Source organism: Alosa sapidissima, chromosome 17 (genome assembly GCF_018492685.1).
Source record: "Alosa sapidissima isolate fAloSap1 chromosome 17, fAloSap1.pri, whole genome shotgun sequence".
NCBI classification, from domain to species: domain Eukaryota; kingdom Metazoa; phylum Chordata; class Actinopteri; order Clupeiformes; family Clupeidae; genus Alosa; species Alosa sapidissima.
In genome coordinates, this window is record NC_055973.1 from 3,906,508 (window position 1) to 3,926,428 (window position 19,921).

Sequence of the window (19,921 nt, forward strand, 5' to 3'; positions counted from 1 at the left end):
TCATTTAGCAATCACAAAGGCATTCAACAGGTTCGGTATGCACGCACAGTATGTAAGGTCTCCATAGTGAGATAGTGCAGGTGGTACTCTCTGCAGTCATATATGTATAACACCAGTGTCTACAGAACACTGAGTATGGATGTAAAGATCATAGTTGCCTTAAGTGTGCTGCTCGATAAACCAGCAGTAATCACATGCCGTCAGTTGATTTGTCGAATCATTCAAGACCCATTTGAAGCTCCATCTTAGGAAAAGCCTATTGGGGCAAGTCAAAGCAACTCCTGAAATAATTGAGAGCAATCATTTCAGGACCACATGTCTATTAAGTTGACACTTTCCCCCTACAATTACTCAATTTTATTGGCGAGGGAGGCTGTTGTGAATCTTTGGCATGCTGGTATGGTGCCAAGCTTCAGGTGTGTTGCCTAGGTGCATGCGTTCAGGTGTGCTGTCTTTGGGGGAGGGTTTAGCACTCACATGCAGAAGCCTGTTCTTCAGAGAGGGTTTTCTTTTAAACCATGTACACGTTCGCTGAAAAGCTGTGACTTCCTCTAAAGTACATGAAATTATCATATTTTGATAAGACCGCTTATGATACAGCATGGGCAGAACACCTCACCTGGAAGTTTAGTCAATCATTTTTATTGTCACTGTATAAACCAATGAAACAGCCCTGCAATTCTAAAAATGTGAGATTAAGTGGTAATAAACATAACAGTAATGAATAAATACATATGGCTATATTTCTAATCAGATCATAAATAGACACACAGCGATGGACCAAAGAATTTGTTGTAGAGAACCCATCATGAGTGTGGAGGGGGTTGGGTCTGGGATGCTGGACACTACTGTTGACCTTTCTGGAAGTGTTGTGGGCCTAATTTAAAGACACACAGATGAGGAAAGGTGCCTGCTTGCTAAAACCAGTGAAATGGTCACAAAGGCTGCTCTGTTGCTGATGCCGTTTTCAAAGCATAAAGGTTGCTTTGTTGGTCATTTTGTTTTTGTTGCTTCGGTTCTTTGGTTTAGCATTCAGACTACTAGCTGTGGATGTGGTAACGTAAAGAGGGCGTTAGAGATTGTGGGTACAACATGAGACATGTACGCGACTGCCACCAGCCAAGTGGGCATTGTTGCTGTATCCCATGTCATGTTGTGTAATGTTAAATAGGCTTGGCTGTTAATTGACCACTGTAGGAAATTCCCCAACACCTCTCCTGTGTATATCTGAAACATCAGGAACAAATAAATATGGAAAAATACAGCACACATTTACACACACAGTTATAGGTTCCAATACACCAATGGTGCAGTTGAAATGGTGCATTCATTGTAATGCAAACACGGTCCAGTGCTCAGAGTTCTTGTTCAGGGTTGCGGCTAGAAGGGGGAGGGCTGGGGAATTTTATTTGCCACCAGAAATAACTGCTCATTACTCAATAAATGCAACTAACCGTTAGTTGGAAAGTTGAATAAATAAAAACATAGCAATTGCAAAGTGTTTGTAGTTCAAATTCATTCATTTCATTTAAATTAGCGTTGGTTAAAAGGAATACATCATGAACAAAAGGTGACACAGGAACAGATAGCGAACAGTAGCCTACAAATGGAATGTTCAAGTGGCCTAACACAATCCAATGTGTGTCTCAATTGTCCCCCGCTGACCACCTCACACATTTCTCTAGATTTTGCAACGACCTTACATGACACAATGCCATAAAATATGCCAGTTTTTAGGACACAGAATAATGTTTGTAATGATACCAGTTACGTTTAACAGTAACATAAGTGTAATGAGCTATTCATTGTCGAAGGTGCATGGTGAAGTGAAATTACAGTATTACTTTGGAAAAAAACATGTGCCAATATCCTTGGATGGGAGATACTTGTGTTGTTCAAATTTTCCATGATTAAAGAGGGCACTAATACGCATGTGCATAGCAAAAATCACAACTTGGGCTTGCTGTGCAAGCAAGATATTTAAGGTGTCTCAACTGTACTCAGTCTACCCCTACCTATATGAAAGTGAAATACAAGACCCCTGCACAGTATGATCCATTGAAAAAAATGATTGATTCAATGTTCATATCTGACTACCCAAAATGTGCAATTGACAGTGCACTTTTATTCAGGCTGTCTCTGTATATGCCTTGCCTTGCCTTGCCGTGTGACCACCGAATACACTACTCTGCAGGAAATTCTAGTCACATCATCATGTGGTAACAAATCCTAGGTTTATATCCCATGAGTCACCTTGATATCCTCTCTCTTATTACAGATTAAAGAGGATTAGCCAGTGACTAAGACTAACTGTAGTTTCTGTAGTGTATAACCACAGAACTGTGAGTTTTGCCAATTGTGAACTGCATCGTGTGCTTGAAATACCTGAAATAGCTTCAGCGCTTCCATGGAACTCTGCACCCAACAATAATTCATTGGTATTTGGCAGTTGGAGTAACTTTTTTATTCCGCTTTCAAAGTCATTTAAATTTGTTTGCTTTGAGGTCAATTCAGAAGGAACGTTTTACAAGGCATAATGTTGCATGCAAGCATGCAAGCTCCTCTCTATTATTCAGTCTCTCTCCATTCTCCTCTCTCTCTCTCACTCCCTCTCTCTCTCTCCCTCTCTCACTCTCTGACAGTAAAGCAATTAAAAAGGAATTTAATTTAGTCTAATCCTTTCACCCTCATTCTTGTCATCACAGAGAGGCAATTGCCAAATTTATGGAGCTCCAGGTGTTGTCTTAGAGATGCTCCCTGGCATAAACTCAGCGATTGACGACGGCATGCAACCTCCAGCTCCTTGTAGCTGCTCAGACTTGCACTTTCCACTCCACTGCCCACACACACACACACACACACACACACACACACATCCTCGTTCTTCACCGAGATGCGAGAGCTTCACCTGGATCTACAGAGAAGTAGAGGAGCTCCCAGCACAAGTGAGTCCGTCTCCAACTATTGTGCCCCCAAAGCCACAACACTGCCAGGCCAATGTCTGCAGACAAATCTAAACATTGCTTGAGTGACAGCAGTGATGTGGACCATTTACATTTCAATTCAAGGCCTTTGTCTTGGGAACACAGATTACATGATAACTGATTGACTGGGGTGAGGTTGAGATGGAGATGGCAGTGAGTTATCCTCATAAGGTAATTCTGAAGGTATGTCTAAATTAGACATAAGTGTGCTCAATATATCAACTCATATTTTTATTATATCTTTTATTTTACATTAGTTATTTTCATTAGGCTCTTGATTGCATTGACATTATTGGTTATTATTGCTATTCTCCTTAATGTAGTCTTACCAACTTTTTAAAACTGTTCACTGTTTTAGCTATTGCATTGTTTTACTTGTAAGTCCCTTTGGACAAAAGCATCTGCCAAATCCCATAACCATAACCATAACCATATTTCTTCATCTGAACTCCTGAGAAATGGCTCCCTTGTTTTGCAGACATTTATTCATTTAGTTGACGCTTTTATCCAAAGCAACTTGCAAGCGAGGTCTATCATTCAAGCTATAGTGCAAAGGAGACTTTAGTAGAACCACACTCTTAAAACAAATGTGTTGTCCCTATCTGGACACAAAGATATGTTAGAAAACAATGCAAGTTGTGCTGTTTTCCAGGAGACTTTAGTAGAACTAGTTTGTATTACTCATTCTCTGTCATTACTCATTATCATCCGTTCTTTTTGTGACTCATGAAGGCAGCGCTAAAAGCCTCAGAGTGAATTAACATTGTGACGCTTCAGCACTTTCAACCCTGTTGCGGTTTACTTCTGTCAACCAGGTCTGATAATTACTGCTTTTGGAAAATTCAGTACACAACAGTAGTTCTAAAGAGCTCCAAACACTCACAGACAAACCAAACACAAACCAAACCAACCCGAAGAAGCAACAAAGAGGTACCTCAACTGTCACAGCTGACAGCTCCTGATTAATCACTTGATGGGACTAGGGGTTAAAAGAGACAGTAAAGTATTGTAGAATAATGAATTTGCATGAGTTGCTTGTTCTGCTTTAGCATAGATTTATGATGTGCTGATGATTAATTAATTATGAGGTAACCAAAGTGGTTCCTGACAAATATTTGTTTTGTCATGTGTCACCTCAGACGTAATAAATATAGCACAAATGGCATGGCTGACTTTTGCTAGTGTTAAGCCTAACACTGGGTCTTACTGCTCAAAAAAGGGAACACTTCAATCACACATTGGATAAGTACTCTCCCTGCTGAAAAAAACAACCTGACCAGCTTAAGGTGGTTGACCATCTTGTTAACCAGCTTGTTTGACCACCCTATGATGGTTGACCTACTAGACCAACAAAACTCTAGCGAAAACATACTTTCAGCTGGTTTACCCAGCTTACGATGGTAATTCAGCTGGTTTTGCTTGTCATACCACCTAAAGCTGGTCATTTTAGCTGGTGTTGCTGGTCTACACTGCTGGTTTAACTGGCCAATTAACATTTGGGGTTGATCACAGTATACCCACTACAGCTAACTACTACATCACAGTATATCCACTAACAGCTAACCAGACTACACCACTGGTTCAACACAAACTGCAGAGGGGGAAAGATATGCCCGTTGGCTGTTCTGTTGGTCAGCCACCCTCAAAGGCCTGCTCCTTAAGGCTTAGCTTGACGCAGGCCATTTGAAGTGCTCTTCAGCTCAAGCATGCTGGTCATTATTCCCCTCTTTATTCTGTCGACAAACTGTCAGTCTACACGCCAGCTTGCCCAATCACAACAGGCTGTCTTTCTTGGGGCACCAGTCAATCATGACAAAACCCTCCTTTTTGCACTCCCTGTTGGGTAGGAACCTTTGTACAGTATGTAACCCGTGTAAGCAGGGAGGGGAAGTTCAATAAAGGTACACAGTAGGCTACTGAGTTGTTATTATACTGCAAGGCCGACTGAACAGTGATGTTCAGTAATTGTTCAACAACTACTATACATGCAGAATTTGGATATCAGCACATGATCTACATTGTCTCTGTAGGTGGTGTAGGCCTGAACAACAAAGCAAAAGATAGCAAATGGTAACAGAAAGTTATCTCCAGAAATGGAGTCAGAGAATCAAGGTGAACAGGTAACACTTTACCACCTACAGTGATGATGTAGATCATGTGCTGACATCCAAATTCTGCATGTAGAGTAGTGTATTTTTGGTAACACTTTACTTGACGGGTGAGTTCTTAACACATTCATAGCAGCTGTCATAAACTGCACATAAAGCATTCATGACTGTTTCATGAGACATGACTGAACATTCATACCAAACCTTTCATGAATGTGGAAGACAGAACAACGAGAGCTTGTCAAAATAAAAGTCCAAAGACACAAATACGGGTCAGCTGAATGTAGGCTAGTTTACCTCCCAGTGTTAAACTTGTATAGTAAAGTGACATTCGATGTAGCCTAGACTGTAGATGTAGAAGATATTCATGAAATATTTACAAAGGCTGGAGAGATTAAATTAATGGTATCCAGGTTACACAAATACAATGTTGGACTTTTATTTTGACAAGTTGTCATCGTTCTGTCTTCCACATTCATGAAAGGTTTGGTATGAATGTTGAGTCATGTCTCATGAAACAGTCATGAATGCTTTATGTGCAGTTTATGACAGCTGCTATGAATGTGTTATGTACTCACCCATCAAGTAAAGTGTTACCGAATTTTTTTTAACGTACACCTATACATTTTAGTTAACAGACAGTGTTAGGTGATAATCTGTATGGCAAGCCATTTTAACATTTACCCGCTAGACTGGATATGTATTGCAGATATCTGTAATTCATTTTTGCCTAGTCAAAACTAAATTACAGATATCTCTATCTGACGTTTCGACTAGTCACAGTTATGTTACAGATATCTTGAATGACAATTCCAACTATCCAAAATGTAATTGTGACTAGTCAGAAATACGTTGTTGATATCTACAATGTTAATTCCGGATAGTCAAACTTAGCGGGTACATGTTAAAATGGCTTGCCATATAATCTGAGCATCTGTGGATAGCCTAAAGACCAAGGAGAGTGTGACCGGTTAACATAAAGAAAACAGTAGTCTCGTCACTGTCAGAAATGCCAGTCAATTCACAATTTATTCACACAACCAGCAAAATGTACAGATACAACTCTCCAGTGCCCCATGTGGACCCCTGCTGGTCCAAGCCCTCATCCCAGGTCATTGTGAGGAGAGACTGCAGAGAAGAAGGACTGAAAATAAAAAGAAATACCCCTTCCCACCCCTTGACTATTGTTGCATGTTTAAATTCAGCATGCTTGTATGTCAGCATTAAGGTCTCAAATAACGACTTAACATTGTTATTCAAGTGTTGTTTTTATAGAATTGTGCATTGCTTTGAATTGTATCTGTAGAACTAAAGTGATCGAAGAGATACAGATGTCGCTGACCACATAGCTGGCTGTGATCTACTAAACAAATTCAAATTATACTATTCAAATCGGAATGTATCAGGAGGTTATAAAAGTCCAGGCTTTTCTCAAAAGGTTCCGTTTTTACCTCCTACAGATTCATCTGGGATATTGTGGGGTGATTTGCTCTTCAAAGATTGGGCATAGAGACTGCTTATTACAACACAAACAAAAAGTGTAAGCAGCCACAGGTACCTTTTTATGGAGGTTATATAATGCAGTACTTGCAAAACCCACCCCCAGACAACTCTAGCTATGTCCCAGTTGGGATATCAATAAATAGGAAATTTATCAAACATTGTAATCTGATCACAGTAAAGCATACCAGATGTTGCTTGTTGTTGACAAAGGGAAAAGTAGTTATTAATGTATTTTACAGCATACAAGTGGCAGAAACTAAACACACACAGATTCCACCTATACACTCTTCTCACTCAATACCTCTTTAAAACGCAATTTACTGTCCCCCTCTAGAGTTCTCATGGTCTGCATCTCGTTTGCTCTGCCTGACCCAGAGACCTTTATTGCACTTCATCCAAAAAGAAGAAGTTCTAAGGCACTCTCAGTTTCAAATACAACCCCAAATCAGAAAAAAGTTGGGACATTGTGTAAAATGCATACAAAAACAGAATGTGATAATATACAAGTCTCGTAAACCCATAATTAGCAACAAAAAGGACATAGACAACAAAAATGTGGACTATTTCATGGAAAATATATGTTAATTTTGAATTTGATGCCAGCAACATGTTTAAAAAAAGGGAATGTTTACCACTGTGCTGCTTCACCTCTTTATTTAACAACATTCTGTAAATGTTTAGGAACTGAGGAGACCAGCTGCGTATTGCTTTGAATTGTATCTGTAGAACTAAAGTGATCGAAAAGATACAGATGTCGCTGACCACATAGCTGACTATGATCTACTAAACAAATTCAAATTATACTATTCAAATCGGAATGTATCAGGAGGTTATAAAAGTCCAGGCTTTTCTCAAAAGGTTCCGTTTTTGCCTCCTACAGATTCATCTGGGATATTGTGGGGTGAATTGCTCTTCAAAGATTGGGCATAGAGACTGCTTATTACAACACAAACAAAAAGTGTTTCTTGTAAGCAGCCACAGGTGCCTTTTTATGGAGGTTATATAATGCAGTACTTGCAAAACCCACCCCCAGACAACTCTAGCTATGTCCCAGTTGGGATATCAATGAATAGGAAATTTATCAAACATTGTAATCTGATCACAGTAAAGCATACCAGATGTCGCTTGTTGTTGACAAAGGGAAAAGTAGTTATTAATGTATTTTACAGCATTCAAGTGGCAGAAACTAAACACACAGATTCCACCTATACACTCTTCTCACTCAATACCTCTTTAAAACGCAATTTACTGTCCCCCTCTAGAGTTCTCATGGTCTGCATCTCGTTTGCTCTGCCTGACCCAGAGACCTTTATTGCACTTCATCCAAAAAGAAGAAGTTCTAAGGCACTCTCAGTTTCAAATACAACCCCAAATCAGAAAAAAGTTGGGACATTGTGTAAAATGCATACAAAAACAGAATGTGATAATATACAAGTCTCATAAACCCATAATTAGCAACAAAAAGGACATAGACAACAAAAATGTGGACTATTTCATGGAAAATATATGTTAATTTTGAATTTGATGCCAGCAACATGTTTAAAAAAAGGGAATGTTTACCACTGTGCTGCTTCACCTCTTTATTTAACAAAATTCTGTAAATGTTTAGGAACTGAGGAGACCAGCTGCGTATTGCTTTGAATTGTATCTGTAGAACTAAAGTGATCGAAAAGATACAGATGTCGCTGACCACATAGCTGGCTATGATCTAACAAATTCAAATTATACTATTCAAATCGGAATGTATCAGGAGGTTATAAAAGTCCAGGCTTTTCTCAAAAGGTTCCGTTTTTGCCTCCTACAGATTCATCTGGGATATTGTGGGGTGAATTGCTCTTCAAAGATTGGGCATAGAGACTGCTTATTACAACACAAACAAAAAGTGTTTCTTGTAAGCAGCCACAGGTGCCTTTTTATGGAGGTTATATAATGCAGTACTTGCAAAACCCACCCCCAGACAACTCTAGCTATGTCCCAGTTGGGGTATCAATGAATAGGAAATTTATCAAACATTGTAATCTGATCACAGTAAAGCATACCAGATGTCGCTTGTTGTTGACAAAGGGAAAAGTAGTTATTAATGTATTTTACAGCATTCAAGTGGCAGAAACTAAACACACACAGATTCCACCTATACACTCTTCTCACTCAATACCTCTTTAAAACGCAATTTACTGTCCCCCTCTAGAGTTCTCATGGTCTGCATCTCGTTTGCTCTGCCTGACCCAGAGACCTTTATTGCACTTCATCCAAAAAGAAGAAGTTCTAAGGCACTCTCAGTTTCAAATACAACCCCAAATCAGAAAAAAGTTGGGACATTGTGTAAAATGCATACAAAAACAGAATGTGATAATATACAAGTCTCGTAAACCCATAATTAGCAACAAAAAGGACATAGACAACAAAAATGTGGACTATTTCATGGAAAATATATGTTAATTTTGAATTTGATGCCAGCAACATGTTTAAAAAAAGGGAATGTTTACCACTGTGCTGCTTCACCTCTTTATTTAACAACATTCTGTAAATGTTTAGGAACTGAGGAGACCAGCTGCGTATTGCTTTGAATTGTATCTGTAGAACTAAAGTGATCGAAAAGATACAGATGTCGCTGACCACATAGCTGACTATGATCTACTAAACAAATTCAAATTATACTATTCAAATCGGAATGTATCAGGAGGTTATAAAAGTCCAGGCTTTTCTCAAAAGGTTCCGTTTTTGCCTCCTACAGATTCATCTGGGATATTGTGGGGTGAATTGCTCTTCAAAGATTGGGCATAGAGACTGCTTATTACAACACAAACAAAAAGTGTTTCTTGTAAGCAGCCACAGGTGCCTTTTTATGGAGGTTATATAATGCAGTACTTGCAAAACCCACCCCCAGACAACTCTAGCTATGTCCCAGTTGGGATATCAATGAATAGGAAATTTATCAAACATTGTAATCTGATCACAGTAAAGCATACCAGATGTCGCTTGTTGTTGACAAAGGGAAAAGTAGTTATTAATGTATTTTACAGCATTCAAGTGGCAGAAACTAAACACACAGATTCCACCTATACACTCTTCTCACTCAATACCTCTTTAAAACGCAATTTACTGTCCCCCTCTAGAGTTCTCATGGTCTGCATCTCGTTTGCTCTGCCTGACCCAGAGACCTTTATTGCACTTCATCCAAAAAGAAGAAGTTCTAAGGCACTCTCAGTTTCAAATACAACCCCAAATCAGAAAAAAGTTGGGACATTGTGTAAAATGCATACAAAAACAGAATGTGATAATATACAAGTCTCATAAACCCATAATTAGCAACAAAAAGGACATAGACAACAAAAATGTGGACTATTTCATGGAAAATATATGTTAATTTTGAATTTGATGCCAGCAACATGTTTAAAAAAAGGGAATGTTTACCACTGTGCTGCTTCACCTCTTTATTTAACAAAATTCTGTAAATGTTTAGGAACTGAGGAGACCAGCTGCGTATTGCTTTGAATTGTATCTGTAGAACTAAAGTGATCGAAAAGATACAGATGTCGCTGACCACATAGCTGGCTATGATCTAACAAATTCAAATTATACTATTCAAATCGGAATGTATCAGGAGGTTATAAAAGTCCAGGCTTTTCTCAAAAGGTTCCGTTTTTGCCTCCTACAGATTCATCTGGGATATTGTGGGGTGAATTGCTCTTCAAAGATTGGGCATAGAGACTGCTTATTACAACACAAACAAAAAGTGTTTCTTGTAAGCAGCCACAGGTGCCTTTTTATGGAGGTTATATAATGCAGTACTTGCAAAACCCACCCCCAGACAACTCTAGCTATGTCCCAGTTGGGGTATCAATGAATAGGAAATTTATCAAACATTGTAATCTGATCACAGTAAAGCATACCAGATGTCGCTTGTTGTTGACAAAGGGAAAAGTAGTTATTAATGTATTTTACAGCATTCAAGTGGCAGAAACTAAACACACACAGATTCCACCTATACACTCTTCTCACTCAATACCTCTTTAAAACGCAATTTACTGTCCCCCTCTAGAGTTCTCATGGTCTGCATCTCGTTTGCTCTGCCTGACCCAGAGACCTTTATTGCACTTCATCCAAAAAGAAGAAGTTCTAAGGCACTCTCAGTTTCAAATACAACCCCAAATCAGAAAAAAGTTGGGACATTGTGTAAAATGCATACAAAAACAGAATGTGATAATATACAAGTCTCGTAAACCCATAATTAGCAGCAAAAAGGACATAGACAACAAAAATGTGGACTATTTCATGAATGGCACATTTTGATTGGTCCAACCACAGGACCTTTTCCATATTACCTTAGTCCATTTTAAACAAGCTCAGGCCCCATTTAAGACAGATATTTTCTGTATCATGTCTCAATACAACTTTGGCTGTTGCATGGTTTAAACAGAGATTAGGTTCTTTGGTTTACCGTTTTGGTAACACTTTATATTAAGACACACATATTCACCATTAATTAGCTGTTTACTAACATGTATATTAGTAGCAATAACTATTTATTACCCCTTATAAATCACTAATTAATACTTTATTCTGCAAGACTTATTCTACCCATAATAGACCGTTAACTAAGAATTTCCCTTATATAAGCTCCTAATTACCCCTTATTAATAGCTATTAAGTAAGTTGTTGCATATGAATTATGATCTAAATACGCATGGGTGAGTATGGGGCTTGTAAGGGGGTAGTAACACAAGAGCAGTTATTCACCCCTAATAATACTGGCCTACTCATATGGAATTAGATACAAAACCACAAGGGATAACAGTGTAGAAATTATTCATAATTAAGTCTTTGTAATGCAAATTATGTTACCTATTCTAAAGTTGTGTCTGTTCACATTTAATTCACAATTAATTTGGCACTTAATAAGCCTCATGTGTTCCCTAATCTAAAGTTACCTCCTATTCACACTTAATAAGTGCATTACAGCACACAGTACACAGCAAACACACAGCCAATTTAGCACAAACAGGCTACAAATATCACTTTTATTGATGAATATGACATAGCAAATCTTTCTTGGCTCCTAGAAAAATAAAATATCAAACTACAGTATCAGACCAGTTGCAGTTTGCAACAGAATAAAGATAAAAGTGAACATGACATACCGTATTCAAAGTATTCAAATATGAAAGCAAAACAAGTCACCTTTATAAACAACAGAACTGGCTACACCAGACATGGCAGAGCAACAAACATTTAAAAAAAAAAATATATATATATATATATATATATATGTATATATATCCCATTCATTTCAGTGTAATTGTTGATGGAACTTGACTTAACGCAACCAGTGTAGCCCTAGAGTTACCATTACTTTAGTACTTCATTAGCAAAGGCAGCAGTTTACCTCTGCTTTTCATATCCTCTATAATGATGCGCTTTTTTGGTATAATGTGAGAAGCACATTTTTTGGCAAATGACAGCAGGGTGTCAGAAACAGGGTTGAACTTCAAGTTGTTGAATGTGTCGGGATCAGCGATTTTTAGCTCAGCAATGGGTGCGGTCATTTTAATTGTGCCCCTGTCCACGCCGTTGATTCGAAAGTTACAATCATGAGGGGTCCTTGAAAAAAATTATGCTCCATGAGGGTGAGATTAACCTCTTCATGACCCCTAGCAGTTGGGTTAGCCGTGAGCCGTGGGTCTGCCCAAGGTTTCTTCCTTAGGTGAGGGCGTTTTTCCTTGAGCCTGTTGCTCTTGGGTGCTCCTTGTTGGTGACCACCCCCGCCAACCCTCTTATACAGCCCCTTCCCTACTGCATTTCTGTACTTTGCACATATAGGCTGACACCAAACAAAATTTCACTGCATTTTTTTTACACCAGTAATCCTATGCATGTGACAGATAAAATTCCTTGATTCTTTGATTCATGGCATTAGGCTAATCATTTACTGAGCGAGGGTTCAAGTAAAGCCATTATTACCTCTTATATGAGTTTTCCCAGTTGCCCCTGGAGATGACCGAGGCAGATGAGGCTTAGGTCTTGGAGTATCACTGTCTGAAGTGTCGCTTATATTTGGAGAGGATGGGGGAAGGTCATCTCCATCTTCCATGCCGGCATCATCATCCTCATCATCAACTGTCACCATCGACTTTGTCGCTTTGGGATGGTCTTTAAAGTAGATACAGATGAGACAACAATAATTTTAGCAGGGACACAGTTTTATTCAATTTGGTGATTGATTACTATTTCTAACATGAGGCAGGGGTGGCATAGAGTTTAAGGAATCTGGATAGCATGCTAGTAGCCTGGATTGGTTCAAATCCCAGGTTCAACTGTTGTGCCCTTGAGCAAGGCACTTAACCCTAAGGGCTGGAATTTACTTGCTGTTAGACTAAGCGTACTGTAAGTGTGCGAGCCACAGTGTTCTGTGTTTAGACTTGTTCCAGCATTACGCAGTCAAAACGCATGATCAGGGAAGTCTCCACTTGGGGCAAACCACAGTAATACACATGTGGTCTATAAAGAGAGAGCCTTGGAGCACGGGGATATGGGTTGGATATTTAAGATTGATTTCTTGATTACTTATCTTGTGTCTAAATGTGATTATTTCTGTATTTCTGTTTCTCCTTTATTTAGGCTACCACTGCACTGTCCATAAAATGCTTATTTTTTAACAATAACGTAATTCCTAATTGTGTGATTCCTAAATAAGTTATTAAGTTAGTTATTAAGTTAGTCTTGACTACGTTTTTGCTCTCATTCAATCTATTGTGAAAACAAGTATTTCAAGTTCATCTAAGCTGCCATCATGCGTTTAGAAGAGTTGGAAAAGTCTCCTAGTCTCACTGTGTCTCTCTAGCCCCAGGTTAATGCGTAGAGCCTATCACGATTCAAGTTTTGAAACAGAGTGCGTAGAGCCTATCACGATTCAAGTTTTGAAACAGAGTGCCGTCCCCGAAAAGTGAGCTGTTTCCACCCCTAAATACCACATCCCAAATCTCAACATTGCTGTTACTGTTTTTTCGCGCAATCGCCCCTCACTTTTTTGTCAGTATTGTATCTTGCGGACGCCTTGACCGACGCATGAAACAAACGCAAAATACGCTTGCCAGCTATGATGCGTGCATTTATGCGTTGTCTGCAACAAGTAAATCCCAGCCCTAAAATGGGGGAAACTGGCCCTGATGTAATTGAAAATTGGCAAATGTGTGTTGCTTTGGATAAAAATGTCTGCTAATGCATAAATGAACTCACTCAATGTCTTCTTCCCCCCCTGGACTTGAGCACGGAGAAAATCACGCTCTTGTTCTAAATCCTTGATCAATTTGTCTTGCCACTGGATCTTGGCCTCTAAAAAGAGGAGACTGATCCTTGATAGAATGATAAAAGTCCAAGTCATGATCATGATGATTTATAATATATATTGATTCATAGGATAGATGAGAGAACAAGATATAGGCCTAGTTAAAGTTATACAATAAAGAATTTTATTCAGTTGGTATCACAAACAGGGGCATGCATGGTTGAGACTCACATTGTTACACTATCAAAAATTGTTACAGTGAAAATGAGAATCAGTTAAGCAAAAGACTTCAAATGTTGGACAGAACGCAAAAGTCTTGCCTATTGTCTTACAATACTCATTATTAAACTATGCACATACTAGACCTATGTTACATGTTTTAGTATTAGTGAGAATGACCTTAGTAATTTCCCCACTGCTTGTTGGCATAGCCTGGTGATTGTTGGTCTGTTTTACATTGTCTGTTATGTCATGGCCTTGATTTTTTGAGTGTTCTGTGTTGGGTGTTACAGTCATGTGGTCTGTTTTTGAATTGTATATTTAAATACAATAATATGTAACATTGTAAAGAGTGAAAAACCATTACCTAAGCCAAGACTGCTGATGCTGCTGCTGCAACTGAGTGCTGAGCCTCCATTGTCTATAGCAGGGGTCTCAAACTCAAATGAGCTGGGGGCCAATTCTGCCAACGTCATCTGATTGGAGGGCCGGCTATTTCTGAAAATACAATGTTCTTTTTTTTCAAATACCACACAAAACTGCAAACAGAAAGTGCAAGTGTTTTATCTAGTTTTAGACACCTGTGCTAGCAACCTTAGCTTATAAATAAAAATATTTTAACCTTTTTAAACCAGGCAAACTATAAGAAAGCAACACCATTGGATTTTTATATCAAAATTTCAAAAGGCCATTGCTTGAAAGTGGTCAGAGATAAGGTCCTACTGTAAATGTAAAATTTTTTGAGTAAAACTAAATTTACCCATCTAATTTGCCACTGGATGGCAAGCACTTCAAATTATGCACATTTCAGTAAATACTGGATGAACATATTTGCGCAGGTTTACTTTACTTTTTTCATATTACCCACATAACAAATTAACAGGAAAACATCTAAGATGTATACCAACACCTAAGATGTATATGGTTTCTAAACCACAAGGCCTACAATTAAGTATTCTGGTCAAATCAGTTCCTATCGCGGGTAATCTGAGTACCCAGAAGTTCGCATCATATTGCGGATGACTTTGTAGTTTAGAGCCCTATTTCTAGCCCTGCTGTCTGTACCACATCCATTACGGACACTATCATCACGATTACCACTGCAACCTCCAAGCTATGTTGGGCAGAGGGTTGAAATAAGCATGGTATGCTTAGCGGACACCGTCGCATAAGATACACGCAGACGCACCTCTATTCAATAGACGATGGATCATAATCTCCAAAAGGATATTCTTCTTCAGATTTAGAATAGGTGAATAACATAGCCTACCTAACACTTCATCACACGTAAACGTTTTTCAACATTTGGTGTAGGCCTATTTCTGCTTAATTTCTGTTTCAATTTATGCAACACTATGGCCTGCATCGCTTCCGCGTCATTACAAAGGCACGTCTTTGTGTTTCTCTCGTGTAGCCTAATACAAGTATTTCCTGAAAACTTTGCGCAGCGATTTTGGGTTTGAATGAAGCTCTGGATGTCTAGCACATAGTGGAGCAGAGTACAAATGAGATTTGTCACCGTACTTGGAACTATCGTCTATTTTAATCAGTATCGTTGTTTGTCGCAATTAAAAATAGTCTGAAGGGCCGGATTATTTTATTATTTTGACATACGTCGCGGGCCGGAATTGGGCCGGACGCGGGCCGGATTTGGCCCGCGGGCCGGGTGTTTGAGACCCCTGGTCTATAGGATAGCCTACACATAAACACAATATAGTCACATTCATATCCAGTGGTGGAATGTGACGAAGTACAAATACTTCGTTACTGTACTTAAGTACATTTTCCACGTATTTGTACTTTACTTAAGTAAAATTTATAGTGCATACTTTTGACTTTTACTTCGTTACATTTTACAGCAATTATCTGTACTTTTACTCCGCTACATTTCTACAACACCATCGTTCCTTTTTACGATACATTTTATGATCAGTTTTTTTTTTCTCTCTGACAAACACGTTTGTTTTACCGGGGGGGTTGCTACCAAAGATTCTGGAGCGCTACGTGCATTCTTAGAAACATAAGCTTCTAGTCTAGACCAGGCAAAGCGTGAGCTTGTAGCCATCTGCATTCGGTAGGCTATATTCACCAGACCCATGGCTACACTGTACATGCAACTGTGTTCTGTGCCTTTCTCTGTCTGTTATCTGCAGCGTTAGGGCCTCCTCTCCGATGAGATTGCTATCCGCGGATCAGCGAAGTTACAGGCTATGCCCATGCTTCTGTTACACGTCTGATCATTTGCGGCACAAATGAATGGTAGACTATAAATGAACCGGTGGCCGGAAAAGACGTAACATTTTCCAGATTAGGAAATATTCCTTAATTGTGTGTGATTAAATAAAGATGCATAGCCTACAATTGTGGCGTAACGTCAGCGCTCATTCAATGTCTATGCGTCTGCGCAAGTGAAACTGAACTTAATCATAAAGACACCTTTCTCAGCAACGTTTCTGTTCAATCAGCATAATTGGCATTACGATCCACCCGACGTTTCCCTTGTCTACCCCGTTAAACTTCAGGCTCTCGTGTTTTGCTGAATGATATTACTCAGCAGATCACCCTAGTAGATAACCAGAATTACAGTCTCTAGAATTGTAGGTCAGAATGTAATGGGCCACAGATGGTAAGCACAATTGCATTAACGTAAAACTATCTAGTCGAGTATAACCTAAAACTAGCTTAGAAACTAACTAGATTAAAATGCCACAGCCCATACTGATTTTTCCTTTTAGAATATAGATATTAAGAGAATAAATAATATGCAAAAAATAAATTATGCAAATACTTTTACTTTTAATACTTAAAGTACATTTAAAAGCAGGTACTTTTTACTTTTACTTAAGTAGGGTTGTCATTGTGGTACTTTTACTTTTACTAAAGTAAATATTTCTCTGTGTATTTGTACTTAAGTACTGAGTTTCAGTACTTCCTCCACCACTGTTCATATCTCTACATTAAATTGCACAAACAAATTAAATTTGGTAAATTTGGTTTTACTCCTTTTGAGTAGGCCTAAACTGTTCGCCAAAGGCCATCATCACTGGGCCCAGCTTGATAAAAACAAAAATAAGCTCTGATTTTGCCTAGTCTACTGTATGATTTCAACGAGGTGAGTTTCGTTCTGCTTATAGTATCTCACTGCCACTGCAACGCCTTTGAATGCAATCCGCTGCCCTGTTTAAGCTACAGCGGACTTAAACTGCCACCTTGTGGTGATAAGTTGTAATACATTTCACGCAGCTGCATGAATCACGGAAAGCGCGAATAAAGTGGCCACTTCTAAATGGGACCCACTGTATGTGGTAACAGTCAATACAATACAACGCAAACATCTTAATTATACTTCCCCATTCACCCAAATACAGTAATGAAGGTGAAAGGAAGTTATTATGCCTTAATGGTGCTTCCTAAAGGGGGTATTGTCAAATACTAGCCTACTACTAATACTAAAAATACAGCATGAAGAAAGTCAAGGACATGCATGCCAGCTTCCGCTCATCCCAGTATTAAAGTCATAAATGAAAATGTATTGGCTGTGTTATTTCTTTTTTGGGGGATGTCCAATTTATATGTAGAAATGCACATTTGCAAAGGTGACTTTGCAGAGGTATGTTTGCAGAGGTATGTTTCTCACATAAACACGTAAAACGTAAAAGTGGCTCTCCTTTTGATTTTGTACTGCCAATGTGGCTCTTATGAAAAAAAATAGTGAGGATCACTTAGGGAATAATGTGAGCACACTCCTAGCGCAAACCGAAAGTAAAGGCCGGTCTGTCATAGTTCCTCTTCACTGCAGCCGTGAGGGGCTGTTATTTCGCGGTCGTTTAACCATCTTATACAGGTTAAGTAGCTAAATTTGCTAGTAGTCCGAAGTAGCCTCCCGACAAACACAGGACGTCCCCGGACCTTATGCCGACATTTACGACGTCCCCGATTGGTCCCGAACGTCATGTTCTCTAGCGGACGTTCTGGTGACCTTATTGACGTCCGGAGCAAGTTATAGATAGATAGATAGATAGATAGGCCTAGATACTTTATTGATCCCCAGGGGAAATTCAAGTTATCGTTTGGTTGCGTGACGTCCGGTGCAGGACTTTCTGGGGACGTCACCGTCAGGTCCCTCGGATGACATTTGCATTTGGTCATTTCAAATACCTCCTAAGGACCCGACAATAACGTTATACCGGGGACATGGGGGGGACGTTTGTTTATTCACACATGGCAGCGGAGTTGAGAGCGCTCTACCGCCTGCAGGATGGAGACATCACATCCATGCACGACTTCACGTTACACGTCTGGGGATGACTAAAGTAGGCCTATCTATCTATCTAGTCTCTAGCAGTAGCTGCATTAGCCTACCTTAGTCTAAGGCAACATATCATACAGTTTATGAAGTTGTGCATGAAAATGCACTGTTCTGTTATACGAAGTCTTCTTCTTCTTCTTCTTCTTCTTCCCACCAAATTTCTGCGTCTAATTCAGCTTCAACCGTTTAACGTAGAAGCTTCGTTCAAACTTTGTAACATAGGTCTTGAAAAGGAGACTTGAGGAATGTATTTTTCACTTTAACTTTATACTTTTTGAGATATTAACTAGAAAATGTAATTCCAGGGAATTACGAGTGCATAAAAATGAAGCTAGGACAGACATAGCATAGCTTAATAAAAAGTTGATAGTTTAGACGTAGACAGTTTAAAAGTTGAATTCAGCATGTCTGCAGAATTATGTAGCACATACATTTTGAGTTTAACGTTAATGCATAACGTTACAAACTAGGGAAGGGATTTTATCAAATTCATGTTAGCTGATGTGATGCTTGGTGTAACGTTAGCAAAGTCTCTGTTCTTAGCTTCTAGCTTAGCCTACAATGCGCATTTCTTCAGATAACTGTCATTACGTGATGCATGTAACATGCTCTAAATAGGCAGTGGTTTATTTAACGTAGTCCCGTACTTATTATCTGTTTTATTTTCAGAAACACACACACGGCCGAATTGGGACTGAACCGACTTTTGGAGCTGAATACGATGCAATAAAACTAGAGAAATGTTAAAAACAGACCACTTAGCATTTGTTTAGGGTTGTCTAGCAACAGAAGTGAAGTGACTACTTAATTTGTAAAGCAAAACGATCTAGCTCTACATTGCAGAAGAATTAAGGATACTGCTTCTTCATGACTTGTTTAAATGTCATTGTAATTTATTTGACGCATGCTCGCGTTTAAAACTGTCACGCATAGCTGTCCCCGATGTTACAGCAGCTCCTTGTGGAAACAGCAAAGAGTGCACATATCCAATGAGATTTCTGACGAGGAGCAAGCTCTCTGCCTCACCAGAGCCTTACTGTTTATTAATAAAACAATGATATAGAATAGAACCATCTGGAATCTATTTATTTCATCTTAAAGTTGGCTACAAATAGCATTTATAGCCTAGAGAAAACTATATATTTTTCTTTATCTGCAATGTTCCAGGAAAATAGGCTTACATTTATAGGCTGTCCCTGTCTGATGACAGGTCCAAGAAAACGAGTGGATATAACGTCAATGCATTCTAGTTATGTTTCATGTAGGCTACTTTATTTCATGTTGAGTTTTGCTTCCCAGCATGCATTGCGATTCATTTAGTATTTTTGGCTATTATTAGTTTTTAATATTTTGAAACAATATGGTTTGAACAATATGCTACGGGATATGCCCATTAAAACGTCGTATTACTTTATTAAGAAAGTTTATTAAAGGAGAATTCCGGTGTGATATTGACCTAAAGTGTATCGAAACATGATACCGAGTGTGAACGTATGTCTCATAGCCCATCTCG